Genomic DNA, 17152 nt, shown 5'->3' on the forward strand with positions numbered 1-17152 from the left:
TTTTTCACTGCCAGGACATGTAATAGTTAAAAGTACATGTCCTACTTTTCAAATACACTGCACCCTGCCTTATGGGCTGTTTAGTGCCTACTCTAGGGGTGACATATGTATCAAAACGAAAGATTTATGTCTGGCAAGAGGTTTACTTTGGCAGGTTGAAATGGCTGTTTAAAACTGCATATGCAGGCTGAAATGGCAGGCCTGAGATGTTTAAATGGCTGCGTAGGTGGGTGGCACATTAAGTTCTGCAGGCCCACTAATTTACAGGCCCTGGATACATGTAGTACCACTTTATTGGGGACGTACATGTACATTAAATGTGCCTATTATTAATATTATTGAGAGATTTATATTGCGCACAGCTACCTCAAAAGATTTCCCGGCGCAGGCAGCGGCAGAAGTAAGAAAAGGCTTTCTGCTTGAATAGCCACATCTTCAGACCTTTACGAAATTCCAACAAAAGTCAACAAACTCTGAGATGTTCAGGGAGAGAATTCCACAATTTGGGGCCCGGAAGGAATGGGGCGCCTTTTCATGCGTGAACGATTAAACTTTAATACCGCAAAAAGAGATCTAGAAGAATATCTCAGAGGTCGTGGAGCATGGTAAATAGCCACTAGTTTTTTAATGTAGATGGAGCCAAGGCCGTTTTCTGCCTTAAACATATAACACAGTGCTTTGAACATGATACATTTGGGAACCTGAAGCCAATGCAGATCATAAAAAAGGTGGGACACAGGTTTGCTTGTGAGAAGCAAACTTCGATAGTCGAAAAAGTAACATTGCAGCCAAATTCTGTACCAGCTACAAAAGGCGAATGGAAATCTTTTCCATGCCGAGGTACAGAATGTTACCATAGTCTAGGCAGGACAATACCAGTGCTGAGATCACAGTTCTCAAAGCAGGGAAAGATAGCATTCAACATATTTTTCTGAGCCATTTGAGCACCAAAAAACAAGTGGAGGTGACTTTGATAAGTGAAGGTCGCATAGACAGTGTATCGTCCAGCAGAAAACCTAAATTTTCTACTTGCGAAGTGAAATAGGGAGGGCCCAAAGAAGACGGCCAATATCGAGGTCCACATAATGAATGGTGTTTGCCTAGGAACACAACCTCTGTCTTGTTTCCATTAAGTTTCAGCATATTCATTCAGTGAGGAATTTTACTTAAGCCTAGGAAAAGATCAGAGGGAAGCTGTGACTGTGATGGAAACAGAGAAAAGATAATCTGAGAATTATCAGCGTAACTGAATATTGACAGACCCCAACTCTCCGGTACCTCAGCTAGCGGGTGGACATTGAGATTGAATAGAAGTGGGCTAAGAATTGAGCCTTGCAGGATGCCGGATGATAAGGCTTATGGGCTGGATTTAGCATCAGAAGAAGAACCTGAAATGAGTGTCCTTGTAAGAAGGAGGTAAACCATGCTAAGCTTTAAGACCTAGACACTCTAATCAGTGGAGTAGAATATTATGGGAAACAGTGTCAAAGGATGCACTCAGATCAAGCAGCACAAGTGCGGCCGACCCAACGGGATCCAGGTGTTGCCTGGGGTCTTCTGATACTCCGAAAAGAGTAGACTCCATGCTGTTACCCCTCCGAAAACCCGACTGTGAAGGAGGCAACACCTTTTGAGATTCTACAAGAGCAGTAATCTGTGCGTTGTTAACATGCTTTTACAGAATTTTGGAGAAGCTGGATAACAATGAAATGGGGTGGTAATTGGAATACATAGAAGTGTCAGCATGAGTTTTCTTAAACTGTGGGAGCACCATAGCGTGCTTCTGCTCAAATGGTGGATAACCCTCATGCATAGAGGCACTTAGGACATCTAAACCGGTATTTAAAAGACTGGGATCCAGTAATTAAAATTTGGCAGGAGGTAGAGGATCTTCTGAGGAACCTGATTTAATGGAGTTTAGAATGGGCATAAAGGTGTCCATATCTAGTGGAGTTCAAGAATCCATGGAGAACTTTGGGGAAGATAAGGAAGACATGATTTTCATATTTTCATATACTCATGTAGAGAGGTAGAATCAGTGTCAATTGTTTACAAAGTCCATGATATTTCTTAAGCTCACAGCTTTAACTGTTTTTAAGTATTTCTTTCTCCAGCGTTGATCTAGTATCTTACACTGTTTTTTTTTTGTTTCTCAAAGACTCATTAAACCAGCGCACAGGTGGGTAACACCTAGTGGCAGCTTTTTCAACAGGCATGAGAGTACTGTCCACTGCCTTAGAAAGCCAGTTGTGAATGTCCTCCCAATTTTCTAAGTTATAGCGATTAAGTGTAGGGCATGTATATTTTAATTTCACATTTAGAGTGGAAATGTCTAATTTTTAGACCTATTTTGAGTGGACAAAGATAACTTAGGGCTGGCAACTAACAGTCCATGAACAATTTTAATCCTGAAAGGGACCGCATAATTATCAGTTCAAGATAAAGGAATATGAGATTCAGGAACCAGATCCATTATGTTTGGAAAGATCAGATCCAAAAGGTGGCTTGCTGGGTGAGAAGCATCAGAGTTCTGCAAAATTAGACCATGAACATTAAAATCCAGAATTAAAGTTGATCTCTAATTGCAGCTTGTATCTTCAAGATGGAGAGTAATATCCCTGAGCACAGTAACATTTTCAGATTTAAGAGTATAAGGCGCAATACTATCTAACAAGGAAGGGATCCATGTTCCTGCAGGGCCCAGTGGGAGGTAAATTAAAACTCCAGTAAAAGTGAATTTTTGTGAGCAGGCTAAGGAGAACAGCATGACCTCACATTTGTGAATAATTATATCACCAATCTTACAGCAGAATTCCCTCTTATAATCAATGACAATTTCTCCCCACTCCGATCCTGTCTATCTTTATGCACAATAGCATAAACTGATGGGAGTCCTGCAATGACATCAGGAGTAGATGCCTCATGAAGCCAATTTTTTGTGAGAAAACGCAGCTTCATAATTGTGGTCCTATAAAAGACTGAACAGCTCCTGCTGATGATTACAGAGTGACCAACAATTTACCGTAATAAAGTGCAACTTCTTATGCTCCTGATCCCTCCTTGCGCTGCTCAAAGAAATGCCCTCATTAGCTCATGATGATAAATCAGTAACCAACTGAATAGGAGAGGGACAAGAGTACCTGACTACGCAGGTAAACTTACAGGAGGCACAGACTCAAGAATTAGCATCCATCAGAAGAGTTTGATAGTTGGACAAACGTGGAGAACGCAAAGCCTTTAGCCACTCAGACAAATAGGTTAATGTTTTCGATGCTGATGAGCCAGGGTTCCTAGCCTCTGGCCCGGGTTAGATATAGACAGGTGCAGATGGGCTTGCAGTAGGTACGCCTTTGGAGTGCCATTGGTGTGCCCACTTCACGCATCCACTGCACGACACTCCCCGGCCATTATTAACAATAGAAAATGGCTGGGGGTTGGAGAGCAAACCTACTCTAGAAGTGGCACTTCCAGAATGACCACCGGAAGAGAGAATTGTTTGAGATAGGCAGGAGCGCAATAGATGTACACAATATCCCACCCACCTTCATCAATTCCCCCAAACACAATAAAATTAAAGGTAGCAACCAATTTTAAAAGCAATTCCAAGAATTAAAAACAAAAGAAAATAGTGAACTGAGGATAGCGTACTGGGGTGGAGCACTAACAGACACCTGGGTCTACACAATTGGGTGTAACTCAATTTGACCATGTTTAAAGGAGCAAGCACTAACACTTCAGCACTGGTTAGCAGTGGTAAAGTAGGCATAGTCCTAAAAGCCAACAAAAATGTGTTCAGAAAACTGGAGGGTGAAGACAAAAAGTTTGGGGATGACCCTGCAGAAAGGGCCCAGTCCAACAGCTTAGTTTAGTACACTTGAAAAACATATTTTTTGTCACAAACCCTGAAATTTACCGAATCGCAGCTTCTGCCACATGAAGATGCATTAATACATCTGGCCCTATGTCTCTAATTGCAGTGTTTTTTGTGCTAGATTTAGAAATTTGAATTTTAAACTCTGGGTGACAGGCAGCCAGTGTACGTTTTCCAAGGATAGAGAAATCAAATTTCTTTATCTTGAAATCATTTCAGCTATGGCATTTTGAATCATCTGCAGTTTGTGCAGTAATTGAGTTTACAATAGCGCAGTCTCTCAGACACAAACACATGTATTCATAATTTTTGTCCTTTGCTGGAGATTAAACAGATATATAATCCTTCAGAATTCCCTCACTTGAAAGAGGCAAACCTTTAGTATAGATTGTTGCTAATCGTCCATAGTAAGATCCTAAAAGATTTTTACTCCTAGATTCTTTACACTTCACACAAATATGTGTTCTTGTCCCATTGATGGGGCGTACAAGTATAGTTCCATACTAATGTCTGTTAGTAAGAAAGGAGAATTTATGTTTTTTTTCTGTATTTAACTCTAGTTGGGCTTGAGCCACCCAATACTGTACCTTCAACATGCAGACCTGCAAAAAGTGTGCACTCTGATTAGGTTCGCGGTCTATTGCATTTAGGATTGCACTCCCGTTCCCATATATAAAGGCAGCCATTTCACATCATTAAATCAACCAAACCAACGTTACCACATATAAATTAAACAAAACAGGTAATAATACCAGTTCTTTGCAGGAAGCCACTGTTTAGAGATCCATTATCTGATAATTATGTCCATAGCTCCACCTGAACTGACTGATAAAAAACTATGCAAAGCAGTGTCTCAAATACCAAAGTCACTCTGATGCTCTAGCAGTGCCTGGTGGTCTGTAGTGTTGCTCCGATTACGTCAAGAGAGCGACGGACTGGCATACCTCCAACATGACATCAAGGTATATCTGTCTATTGCCCCTTTTTTTAGGCCCCTATGGCAAGCCCCTTGATCACATGGGCTGTATATAATAAATACGGGAAATTGCTGGGTGGGGCAGGAAGTTCCTAGCCGGACTGTGCAGGGTGCCAGACAAAATGTAATTCTGCCTCCGTTTCGTCATTTCTAGGACGCAAAAAGCCAGCGCTCCTGCCCCGCTAACCCACACCCTGCGACACAACACTGGCGACAAGGGTGTCGTCCATCTGCTCCCTGGTGCTGTGGTGGCTGCGTACCTTCAGTATTAGGTGAGTGGTGCTCATGCCACGTTTGCCTAGGGATCGTGGACCTCCTGCATGTGACACATGCACATCAAAGCCCACTGCACAGGGCATGCATATGGTGCACTGGTGTGCCGCAGCTCATCATCGGTGGTGGGAACAATGTCTGCTGCACCTCAACATGACAGACATCACAGGGAAGTATGGCCTACTGACAGCGCCTTGGGTGGAAAAAGGTGAGAATGCATCTGACTTACCTCAGGATACTGTATGATGCCCACTATTCCACCTGTCCAACTATTCGTAATTGAAGGACTGGGTGGAGAGGGCACTTATGTTCTTTGGGGCCACCAGCGTGGAAAATGCACAGAAAAGGCCAATGATCCTTCACATAGGAGGCAAAGAAGTCTGTAGGATCTCCAAGAGAATCACAGAAGCTGCTCCCAAGATGCACCTCACTCTCATCGCAGCTCTTAACACCTACCTTGAGCCGATGGCAAACAAAGACTATGAATGGTTCGTATTTCGACAAGCCAGGCAGCAGGCAGAAGAACCCATTGACTCATTCTACACCTGTTTAAAAGAGTTTGCCAGCACGTGTGGCTATATGGATGAAAATGAAGAGATAAGGAGTCAAATAATTCAAGGGTGTGCCTCCATGATACTCTGTGACTGCATTCTGGAAGAGTCCGGAACGTCCCTTGCAGACCTCCTAACAATAGGCCAGACAAAAAAACATTCAAAAGCTTGCGCCACCCATATGGAAGACCAATAAAATCGGAAGCAGTCAAAACTGTCACACCTACAACCAGCCCCAAGAAATCCAGAAGGGGTTGGGTGAGTTCCAGAGCCTGTGGTTACTGTGGAGGCCGACCCACCGCCTAGCAGATTGCCCAGTAAGACGGAACAAATCTGTAGGCTGTGGAAAATTCAACCAATTCCCAAAGGTTTGCAGATCTGGAAAAGGGTGTGCCCCTCGCCCCACGATGAATACTGTTCCGAAAATACAAGAGAGAAGCAGTGACATGGATGATCAAGACGGTAAAGAACACACCATCCACTCCATTTTTACAATTGGCGCCACATCCCAGACAACAAGCTGTCTATCCAATGTCAGATACTCGTCGGGACTCACCCTGTACTTACGGTAGTGGCCACAGGGGCGTCCATCAACATAATATCCGCTGAGACTTATCACAACATGCAGCCCCCCCCCCCCCCCCGCCTACATCAAACTGTGATCACAGTTTTTGCTTATGGCCAGGAAAGACCACTTGTCATGAGGGGAAAATTTCGAACAACCATAGTATACGGATCTCACTCAGTAGATGCACAAGTTTACGTGGCAGAGGACGGCAGTCGTATGCTGTTGGGGTGCCGGGCAGCGGAAGCCCTGGGCATTGTGACATTTGTTTTGGTGTCTATCAAGAAGCCATCACTCACATCGTAGTGGAATTTTTAAAGGTATTTGAAGGCATCAGATGCCTGAAAGACAAAGAGATAACACTACATAACAATCAATCTGTGCAGTCCGTTGACCTCAGACACATGATATTTCACTTGAGGCCTCAAGTGGAAAAAACACTGGACAAGCTTGAAGCTGCTTGCATAATTGAAAAGGTAACCGGGCCTACTCCATGTGTGTCCCCAGTCATGGTAGTGAGGAGGCCCAAACAGTCAAATGAGGTGAGGATATGTCTGGATATCCGCCTGACCAAAGTTGCCATAAAAAGGGAGAGACACCTAACGCCCACAAAAGATGAACTGATTGGCAAACTGAGTGGGGTCAACTGGTTCTCCAAACTAGACTTGTGTTCAGGCTACCACCAACTTGCCCTTGTGAAATAGCCCAGCTATATCACAATGTCTTCAACGTATGTAGGTTTGAGGCATTAATAGAGACTAAGTTTCTGCATTTCAAGTGCGGCCAAAGTGTTGCAGAATGTCATACACAAGCTCCTCGCTGACCTTCCCGGGGTCACTAATGTCAGTGATGACATTTTAATGTATGCCAAGACCACACTGGAACACAATTTGAGACTCAGAAGTGTGCCGAAGAAAATTCAGGACTCTGGACTCACTCTAAATCGAAATAAGTGTGAATTCCTACAACAGACACTCCATTTCTTTGGATATGTGTTCTCGGTGGGGGACTAGCACCCGACCCTGACCAGGTACGAGACATCAAGGAAGCCCCACCCCCAACAACAGTGATGGAGGTGCACAGTTTTTAGGCATGGTCAACTATTGTGGCCGTTTCATCAAAGACCTCACAACTTTAACACAACCACTCAGAGACCTCACCAAATTGTATGTCCCATGGTTTTGGGGTCCACTTTCCAATTAACCAAAGATGCCCTGTCAACCTACACCATGCTGGTCTATTTTGATCCATGGAAGGACACCACAATTGCAGTAGATGTGGGACCAAAAGGTTTGGGAGCTGTGTTGATGCAACAACAAGATGAAGAAGACTGGGCCCCAGTAGCTTTTGTGAGTTGGTCCCTTTCCCCGACAGAACAAAGATATTCTCAAATCGAGAAGGATGCCATAGCCATCCACTGGGAGTGTAGTCACTTCCATCTTTAGGTATATGGCAACCCATTCATTGTTACTACTGATTACAAGCCCTTGATCCCATTTTTTTTCCATGGATCAGCCTCTAAGCGGCCACCGCAGATTGATAATGGATAACCCAGCTTCGGGAGTATAACACATTCAGTGGCAGGCGTTCAAGAGATCATTCCAGAAGCCAGATGAATCATGGAGAGTCTTCACAATGTTTGTCAGGAGTTGAGCGCAGATCCTGATGGTTGTCTCCTGACAGGACATTGGATAGTCATCCCCACCAGCCTCACAGATTGCTTGGCTCAGCTTGTTCATGCTGGGCACCAAGGCAAGTTGAAGACCAAGAACTGACTCCTGACCAAAGTGTGGTTCCCCTTGATAGATGAACAGGTAGAAAAATGTGTAAGATCGTGTTCCTGGTTTCAAGCTTTAGGTGAGATCAATCCACCAGCTCCACTCCTGATGAAGAAGGGGCCTCAACAACCATGGATTTTTTGCAGTCTTGATTTCAGGAGTCTCCCTGATGGATGGCATACCATGGTCATGATAGATGATTACTCTCAATACCCTGAAGTGGAAATTCTCTCACCTCTAAGTGCAGGTAAAATTATACCAAAAATTGAGAAAATTATGGCAATTCATGGTTTGATTAAAAAACTGATAACCAACAATTGCCCGCCTTTTCAAAGCCAAGAAATGCCCACCTATCTAAAAGCGCTTGGCATCACTCACAGACAATCACTCCCTGTCAGCCCCAAGCTAACAGGGAAGTAAAGAGATTCATGAGGACTTTAAATACAGTAATTCGGATTGCATCCGCTAGCCAGCAACCTCTGGAATTGGCCATCTGTGTGTGCCTGTGTGATTACCGCCAGACTCCACATTCCACTACAACGTGCATATATCCATGGGGAGGGTAGTAATGGATTCCAATCCTCATCACACTCTCTGGGTCCCTGAACTTGAGAGGCTAGCATATGAAAGAACAAAAAAGTGCAATGATCAGGCCAGAAAATGCCAGTGTCTTAGAGTATCTTCTGTGAAATCTGCAGATCTGGTGCTCATTAGAGATAGACACCCAGAGAGCCAATTCAGATTACTATCTGAACACCACCCCTGGACCATTGCCCGCCGGCATAATACTAAGGTCACTTCCCGCCGAGGGACTGAGGAAATCACACAGAACATATCTGCAGTCAAAAGATTTTACTCCTGATTCCCTCATCCCAAGGAAGATAGTGACAGTGACTTTCAGACTGGAGATCAAGATGTTTTTGCCTGAATCCGGCAGCATTAACCCTTTTTTTGTTTAAATCTGTTTATTGGTGCTTTTAGTAGAGAATCTTACATACAGTCATAGTTATATTATACAGAACATACAGGGGTATCTTAGAATTTGACATGCTTGCTCTCTTCAGTGACGAGCAAAAACACTGCAAAGCGAGTTGTGGGCACAGAACGACAAATAAAGGTGCCATGCAGTATTCACAAATCATGCATCTACTAGAACACAAGTGTTAGGAGGTAGGGATGAGACAATAATACAACATTTACAAACAAATGTGCCAGTGTGGGTAGAGGTGCACGGCAACCAGCTATAGCAAAACTGCACAATGTAGCGTGCGTAAAACAAAAACATTACAAACGGATTATCCTGAATATGAATAGAAAGAAAAACAACATTAACTAACATGCTAACACACGTTTCATTACATTTCCACCCTCAGAATTAAAATAGGCATTGACGCACCTTATTGAAGCACATCACAGCAGGAAGCACATCAAGCGTAATGCAGGAAATTCCATTGTTTTTCAGAGAATGGCGCTGGCGTGCGAGGAGTTATATAGCCTAGTGCAGTGGTTCCCAACCTATGGTCCCTGGACCCCTGGGGGACCGTGAAGCCTCCTGAGGTGGTCCGCGACTGCTTAGAAAATCAAATAATATTAACAGATTAGGTCTCCAGCTTTCAGCAATGACTCAGTAGGGGGTCCCTGGATTCCAATAATGATTCAATGGGGGTCCCCGGGTTCCAGTCATGATAAAGTGGGGGTCCACAGATGTCAAAAGGTTGGGAACCACTGGCCTAGTGCCCTCTTCAAATTGGAACTGCAGGGGATGGCTACGGTGTCATAGATACATCAGGAAGATCTGTGTGGAGGTTTATCAGAGCAGAGGCGAGCAAGGTTCGACTCCCAACTCTAGTGTAGAAATGCGAGTGATGGTGCCGTATGTGCGCACAGAGGGGTAGTCAGTCAGCGTACTAAATGTCGACGTGGGCCCATGACATGAAGGTATTGTGTGGTTAGGTGCATAGGAGGTTCACTAGAGATCTCGCCCCACTCTTGCCTTAGTGTGATAATAAGGGATGCGTGTAGTAAGAACTGTACAGTGGGTAGACCTGTTTCTGCTGCCGGTGTATTATATGATAAGAGAGCACCATCACTATACAGATCACCCACTGTCAGTACACCGGCTGCCGCCCACGACGCTAGTTCTGATACAGTAGTGAAGCAGTTCCCACACAGCGTACACTGTAGCGCCAAAGCTATGCCTGTAGCGTCTATGCGCTACCAGTAATAGGGTCGGCTTGGGTGCGGGAGGTCGGTTACAGGGGTGGAACAGCTAGATTATACTATGTTGGGTCCAGGCTGGTAGTGACGTAGCTGTGCCTACAAACTGCTGTGCAGCAAGCCCTTTCGCAACCCATTGGAGTTGGAACACTAAATAATAGTGCTCAAAATTAGGGATAGGTGGACTCCCTCTGTCTCAGGGTTGGTACAATATACAAAGTGCCACGTGACACCTGGAGTTGCCCGACACAAAGTGCCTGATGACCCCCTTAAATGATCAAATAAAGAGGGGCAAATATACAGCGGTGGGGAGGGGGAGTCGCTACATAGGCCTGGGCCCGATATGATCTCCGGACCCGTTTCCAGCAGCAGCGCCAAAGCCTCTCCAGCATGGAATAAATCCCGGGCTCACCTGCGTTTCTACACCAGCTCGCCAGCCACCGGGACCTACCCAGCCACAAATGAAGGAGGCTTCTGCTAGGCCCCACACTCTGCAGCAGCCCCCTAGCCGCAGTTCTAAGCAGGGCAGGCCAGTCTCCGTCAGAGCCGGCGGCAAACCTTGGGCCCCAGCAATCTGCTCAGCACGAAAACCATCCTTGCTGGGATGTAGCAATGACTGGAATTTCACAAACGTGGATAATTGATTAACAACTCTGCGCTCAAGGACTTTTGCTAAAAAGGGCAGATGTACCACTGTCCTGTAATTGTCTATTAGCCACGAGTCTAATGAGAGTTCTTTACTAATTGTAAGACCTGGGTGCCCTTTTATTGGGTAGGCCGAATAGTAGAGCTCACAGATATATTGATAATAGTCTGAGCAGCCAGACAAAATATTAATAATAGATCTTTTTGTGTTCTGGCTGGGAGACTATCCACTCCTGAACCCGATGTCTGACTGTTAGTGACCAAAGCCCTGCAGCTTTCTGCATTTAGTTCAGTGAAATTGTTAAAAAATGTCAGTTCTCTAATAGAGGTAATTTCAAACGAGGAGGCATTATCTGCAGCACTGACCTAAGTTAACTGCTCATTAATCCCCCATTTTTTCTACTCAAAAAAGTCTGAAAACTAGTTGCATCTCATTGAGGAGTAATCAGCCTCCAAGCAACCTGGTGGTTGTTTTAATTCTTTAATGACTTGGAAAGCTGCCTTAGTGACATGTGTTGCATTTATGAGTCTCTTTGAAAATTATATTGCGTCAGCAGCTTTTAAGGCATTCTTAAGTGCATTATGAAAAGTCTGCCATTTAGCAGCTGTGGTATAGTTGCATTGACAAATCTGCTCCAATCGAATAAGTTTTCTTCAGAAGCATCCTGAGATTCTCCATGGGGGATCACTCTCATTGCCTACACTCACTAACCAGCTAGGCCTTTCAAATCATGCCTGGGTGTACCACTAAACTCCTTGCAGGGTTCATCAGCTATGTTGATCCTTCTTCTGTATTTCTGAGCTCCTATTTAGATCTGCATGCTTGTGCCGGACTATGAAGGGAGATGGAGTTTAACATGACTGGTGAGGCACCCAACCAATTGTGGTGTTACCTTACCTCTTAACCGCCTAAATGACACAGATTAACCAGAAAACGGCCTGTCCCTTAGTTGTGCTGCATTTTCACAGCTCTCTCTTGGCTTATCTCTGTGTGCCTCTCCCCTCCAAAACTGTTTAAAGGGACTGGCAGACTTCTGGAAAGCAGAGACAGAAGTCTAGACCTTTCCATTGTCATCTGTTGGGTGTATCCTTCCCCTTAATAAACAGACTGTGGTTGTTGGATTTCAATCCTGCCCAGTTCCTCTAGAAAGAGGCTTTGTTTAACAGCCTTATTGCATTTGGAGTATTTGATCTGCCAGCTAGTGTAGCAGGGTAATTAACTCCAGGCAGCCCAAAGGAAGAATGTTATTAAGGACTAGGTCAGAGAAATATGCTCTTGCATATGTTAAGGAATCCAGCTACATCAATAAGTACCTATTTTTGAGATTCCAGGCAGAAGAGTTTATATATGAGCCAGTGACTCTGATCCTTGTACAATATTTCAATCTGGAGCCACATCTTAAACAAAATATTATCTTAAGTGCAAAAATGGTTACAAATGGCACACTTTATCCAAGGGGGATGATGCATGTCCTCTCCGTACACCAATAAACTGGGCCTCTTCTGCTACAGTGCTACAAGTATACAGATGCCAGGCTCAGCCAATCTCCCTCGCTCAGTCTTCCTCAGCGTACATGTGTCTGTGTGTATGCATGTGTGTTTGTGTGTGTGTATATCACCTGCAACCTCTTCGTATCCCCTAACTTCCACTGTCCACATCAGCTGACTTTATTTTAAAAAATAGGCACCGGTTGTTACAGTGAAAACTATTTTATAAAGAGCACTGCAGTGTGTGAGGTTCAATTAGGGGATCTATTTCTACAGTAGAGGTACAAAAACACAGAGAGCGAAAGCAAACAAACTGGCATTTCAGGGGATAGAACTCACTCTGCTACAGTAGTAAGGAGGATTTTGGGGTCAGATAAGTAAAGCCAGAGTCTTCAAAAGAATACTAGATCTCTGGATATAGACATATTTTTAGGCCTCCTTTCAGGGACATTTAATAATTAGTTTTAAAAATTATATAGCTCTTTGACCACGCAGTCCGCTACCCATTTTCTCGGCTATGCACTCTCTAGGAACCCATATCCATTAATTCTATATAACTGCTCATCAATGACTTCCTCCCTTCCCCTATCAGGCTACCATCTTCCCTCCAGTTTGGAGACGTCAAAGATTCATCGAAGAAATCACTGAATTAATCTCCACCTCTTTCAACAATATCTTTCTCTTGGAGTTTAAACTCCCAGAAAGTCCTTTGGTCAATTTTTTGTAATATGTTCTATTCCAGATTCTTATCACCATTAACATCAAACAGGCCATTGAACTTACCCATTTCATCTCGACAAACAGGAAGACTTCCAAATGGCAATGGATGTGGCAGACCTCACTGCCCTCCTAATCATCTTCACAAAATTAACCACCCACCTCTGTCAGTCAAGTACTGCTCACTCATGGACATGCCCTTAAAAACTCTAAGGCAAGAACTCACCATCCGACAATCACAACTGACTCGAAAGCTGATGTCAACGTTGGCCTGCACATGGTTAACCCCATTGTGAAAGCCTGTATTGTAATTCACACACACTAGAAGGAATACAGTATAAAGCCAAAGTTCTCCAAATCATTATATGTCCACAAACTCACTGACAGCAAACGAGCTATCAGCATGCAAGACAAGAAATAGCACAAAACACAAATTTGAGACTGACATCTCTCAGCTTATAACACAGAAACCTCATCTCTATAAACAAAGCTACTTATAAAAAGCCACCATTATGCTGCATCTTCAAAGCCAACAAAGCCATCACAAAAGTCATCAAGCATTGCCTCAATGGTATCTTAACCTCTTCACGATATTGCCCTAAATTGGAAATTGCAATGCCATATATCAGTTATTCACGAAAAGACCAGATCAATAATTACTTCAATCATAGAATGGAAGCTACAGCTGTCTCACACCCCTCTATCTGATATTCTGAACTGCATCACATTACACTGCCTCCTCATACAGACTTTGCCAACAATCCTACCACCCTCAAATCCACTAGTTATGGGAGCAACATTCTTTTATCCACCATAGTTAAACTTCTTTCCGGAGACAAACTCACAACAATCAAGATGGTCAATGTATCACTTGTAAATGGCATTTTTCCTAATGAAATCCAAATTGAAAAGATCTCCCACCTACTGAGAAATGCAAATCTCAACTGTGAAGATATTGACTGCTACCAACACATTCCACACCTACATTTTCTCAAAAATATTTAAGCAGTCACTATCGAACCACAAAATGAGCATTTATTTTGTTTGTCAAGACAACCAATCATTTTTCAGACCATAATGCAGCACTGAAATAGCAAGCAGCCATACCAGAGATGGTACACTTTTACTTCTACACAGTACCACTGCCTTTATCTCCTGGTTCTAGTGGATCTATGAGCCAATATGACTACCACAGAATATCAATCCCAGATCAGTATCCTATCATACATTGAATGGTAGAGCACACACTTGTTCCGCTATCTCTACACCTAACATCGATTCATCTATATTGACAAGCCCAGATCCCTCGAGCTACTGGTAACTTGAGGAGTACTGCAAAACACAGCCAGCAGTGCTTTGATCACACACAGAAAAGGCACAGGAAAGGCAGCAGCAGTGCAATTTGTCTTTAGACACACAGAACAGAAAATACAGAGACACAAGGCTTATATGAAGTTCCTCCATCAGCTGCTGTCTGGTTACTGAAAGGCCTCCTAGAACTGTTGCAGTTCTGTGTCACATTAAACCTTTGCCTGGAGATTCAAGACTCCCAACAGAAGGTCATAAACCATTTTGTAAAAAAAAATAGCATTAGGGAGCTAAAGGGTCGGGTCTCAAGCTACCAAAGGAAATAAAAGCAATCTCAAGGTGAGAGAAAGAAAAGTAATAAGAATGAAAATAACATTGTGAAAGAGTAACGGAGCGAGCGAGTAGTGTGAGCAGTGCAATAGAAAGAGTGAACAGGGTGAAATGAATGAAGTAATTAAAGGAGGTACGATGGAAAAGGAAAGGTTTAACGAAAATATGAAAGAACAAAAAGATGAAAGAAAGAGTAAATTGTTCAAGATAAATGGAGGAGGAAGCTGTAAAGATTAAAGAAAGTAGGTAATCACAGAAATGGAAGATTAAGAAAATGATTAGAGAAGTAAAGAGAAAAGTTCAAGAACATAAATGGATAACAAAAACAAGGATGAATGATAAAAGGCATGTCAAAACGAAGAACACATGAAAGTCAAGAGCAAAGACAGCAATGAAGAAAAGAACTGAAATGAAATGAAGAAAAAGGGACCGACAGGAGGAAAGTTAGGATGAAAAATATGACGAAAGAAGTCAACTTGAAATAAAGAAAAAGGGAAAGCAAGGGTGGAAAGAAAGATAGAAATTGTAAGATCAAACAAAGCAGAAAAACAAGAAAAACTGGATGTAAAGAGGAAAAACAGAAAGGAGACTAAAGGAAAGGAAGGAAAAAGAATAGAATAGAACGATGGCCCTGTCACAAGTTCGTCCTACCTGCCATATTTTGCCATAGTATGATCCTTGTAGTCTTTGTGGAGGCTGTGGCATAAGTTAACCGTCTTGGGCTATTATCTACATTTAGGGCATATGTTTGCTCTAGTATAAGCTGCTTATCTTTGCATAAAGTGAGAGTTCTAGGCATTAGGGTGGCCGTAACACGGAGAAAACCTTATATACTTATTGTGAGTTCCTAGGCACCATGGCAGCCACCCTTGGTTTAATGATGGGCTTGGCATAAGGTAGCTATCCTTAATATGTTGCAAGCAGCTTTCCATTATTATGGGCATTCCTGGCTTTATGGTTTGCATCCCTGGCAAATGTGGGCCCCCATGTCTCCTGTTAGTTATTCTGGCCAAAAGGGGGTGCCTGTGACATCTTGTGACGAAGACTAGAACACCCTGGGCATCCCTAGAATGTGATTGTGCTATTTGAACTTGAGAGAGGCAGCTTATGTGCTTGATCAGTAAAACATGTGAAAAAGTAATAAAAAGAAATATGGCAGTGGTGTCTGGTGGAATTAGAAAGTAGTGGGCCGCAGTGGCATAACAAAGTCCCCTGCAGCCCCCATGGTGTGGGGGCCACAGGGTCCAGGGGACCTCCTCAGCACACTACCCTGGCCTGAGACCTTCTGAATGAGCTCAGAGGTGGGCCCCCTCCATGTACTTTGCGAGGGTCCTCAAGTTTTGTTACGCCACTGGTGGGGCGTGAGACCAATTCATGAACTTTGGTGTGGGAGTGCCGGCAGCGAGCAGAGTGGATGTTTTCTGTGTGGTTCAGGGGTCAGGATTTGCAGGTGGCTAATTCCCCTATAATTTGCCACTTTCCAGGTCAATTTCTGGGCTCCTTCAGCTCATGGACTCTGGTCTGGAGTCAATGGACTGGACCAGGCTTAGGTGCTTCAGAGGCTCCAGAAATTGTTTTTGAAGGTGACGGCTGATGTTAATTGGGCTCTCTAGGGTGCAGCTGCAGTGCTGACTATGCTGGCGAACAAGAACAACAAACAATAGTAGTAACATTTGTTGTGAAGGTTTCAAGAGGCCATGGTCACACAGGCATTGCATGAGGAGTTAAAGTCCAGGTAATTCACAGACAGCCGCCTGCAGTCATTCCTGCCACACTTCTGCAGTATATTCTCCTTTTTGATGTCCTCGGGGGCAGGAAGGGACCCGGATACGTTGATGGCTCAGACAGCACTGCATGCAGAACAGCCCAATTGCCATCACAGACCCCCACATATTTTAAGAACAGCTAAAGTGCCTATGCCTCATCTAATCCACTCACTCCAAACACGATGTCTTGGATGGCTCCCAAAAAGTATAAAAAGATGTAGGAGGTCATTATGACCCCAGCAGTTGGCGATAAAGTAGCGGAAAGTACCGCCAACAGGCTGAAGGTACTTGCCGCCATATTATGACACTGGCAGGTTGGCTGAACAGGGGAAATAATCAAAAATAATAATAGAAAAATAAACTTACCTTTTCCTGCTGCTCCCAGCCGCCTTGCTCCTCTTCTGATGGTGTTGGTGTCCCAGGAGTCCCTGGGGCACCTACCCAGGCTCCCCATGCAATCCTGGTGCTGCTCTCATACTAAACCTAGCATGGGAGCAGCACCAGGATTTGTCTGAGCGGCTTTTTCTGCCGCTCAGACACTGAGTGGGAGTCTGTGCAGTTTCTCCAACCCGGCTGTGCAACACAGCCTGGTTGGAGAAACCTAAGTGCACATGTCAATTTGGCCAGCCAAACTGACCTGCTCTCTTAGGCCCATATTTATACTTTT

General features: G+C 43.9%; 1 protein-coding gene across 3 annotated transcripts in view; it reads right to left on the minus strand.

The window, feature by feature from the left end:
- The window catches only part of GABRB1 (gamma-aminobutyric acid type A receptor subunit beta1), a 1685242-nt gene that overhangs the window by 60942 nt on the left and 1607148 nt on the right, over positions 1 to 17152 (minus strand). The window lies entirely within an intron of this gene.

This window comes from Pleurodeles waltl, chromosome 1_2 (genome assembly GCF_031143425.1).
Source record: "Pleurodeles waltl isolate 20211129_DDA chromosome 1_2, aPleWal1.hap1.20221129, whole genome shotgun sequence".
In the NCBI taxonomy this organism is placed as follows: Eukaryota; Metazoa; Chordata; class Amphibia; order Caudata; family Salamandridae; genus Pleurodeles; species Pleurodeles waltl.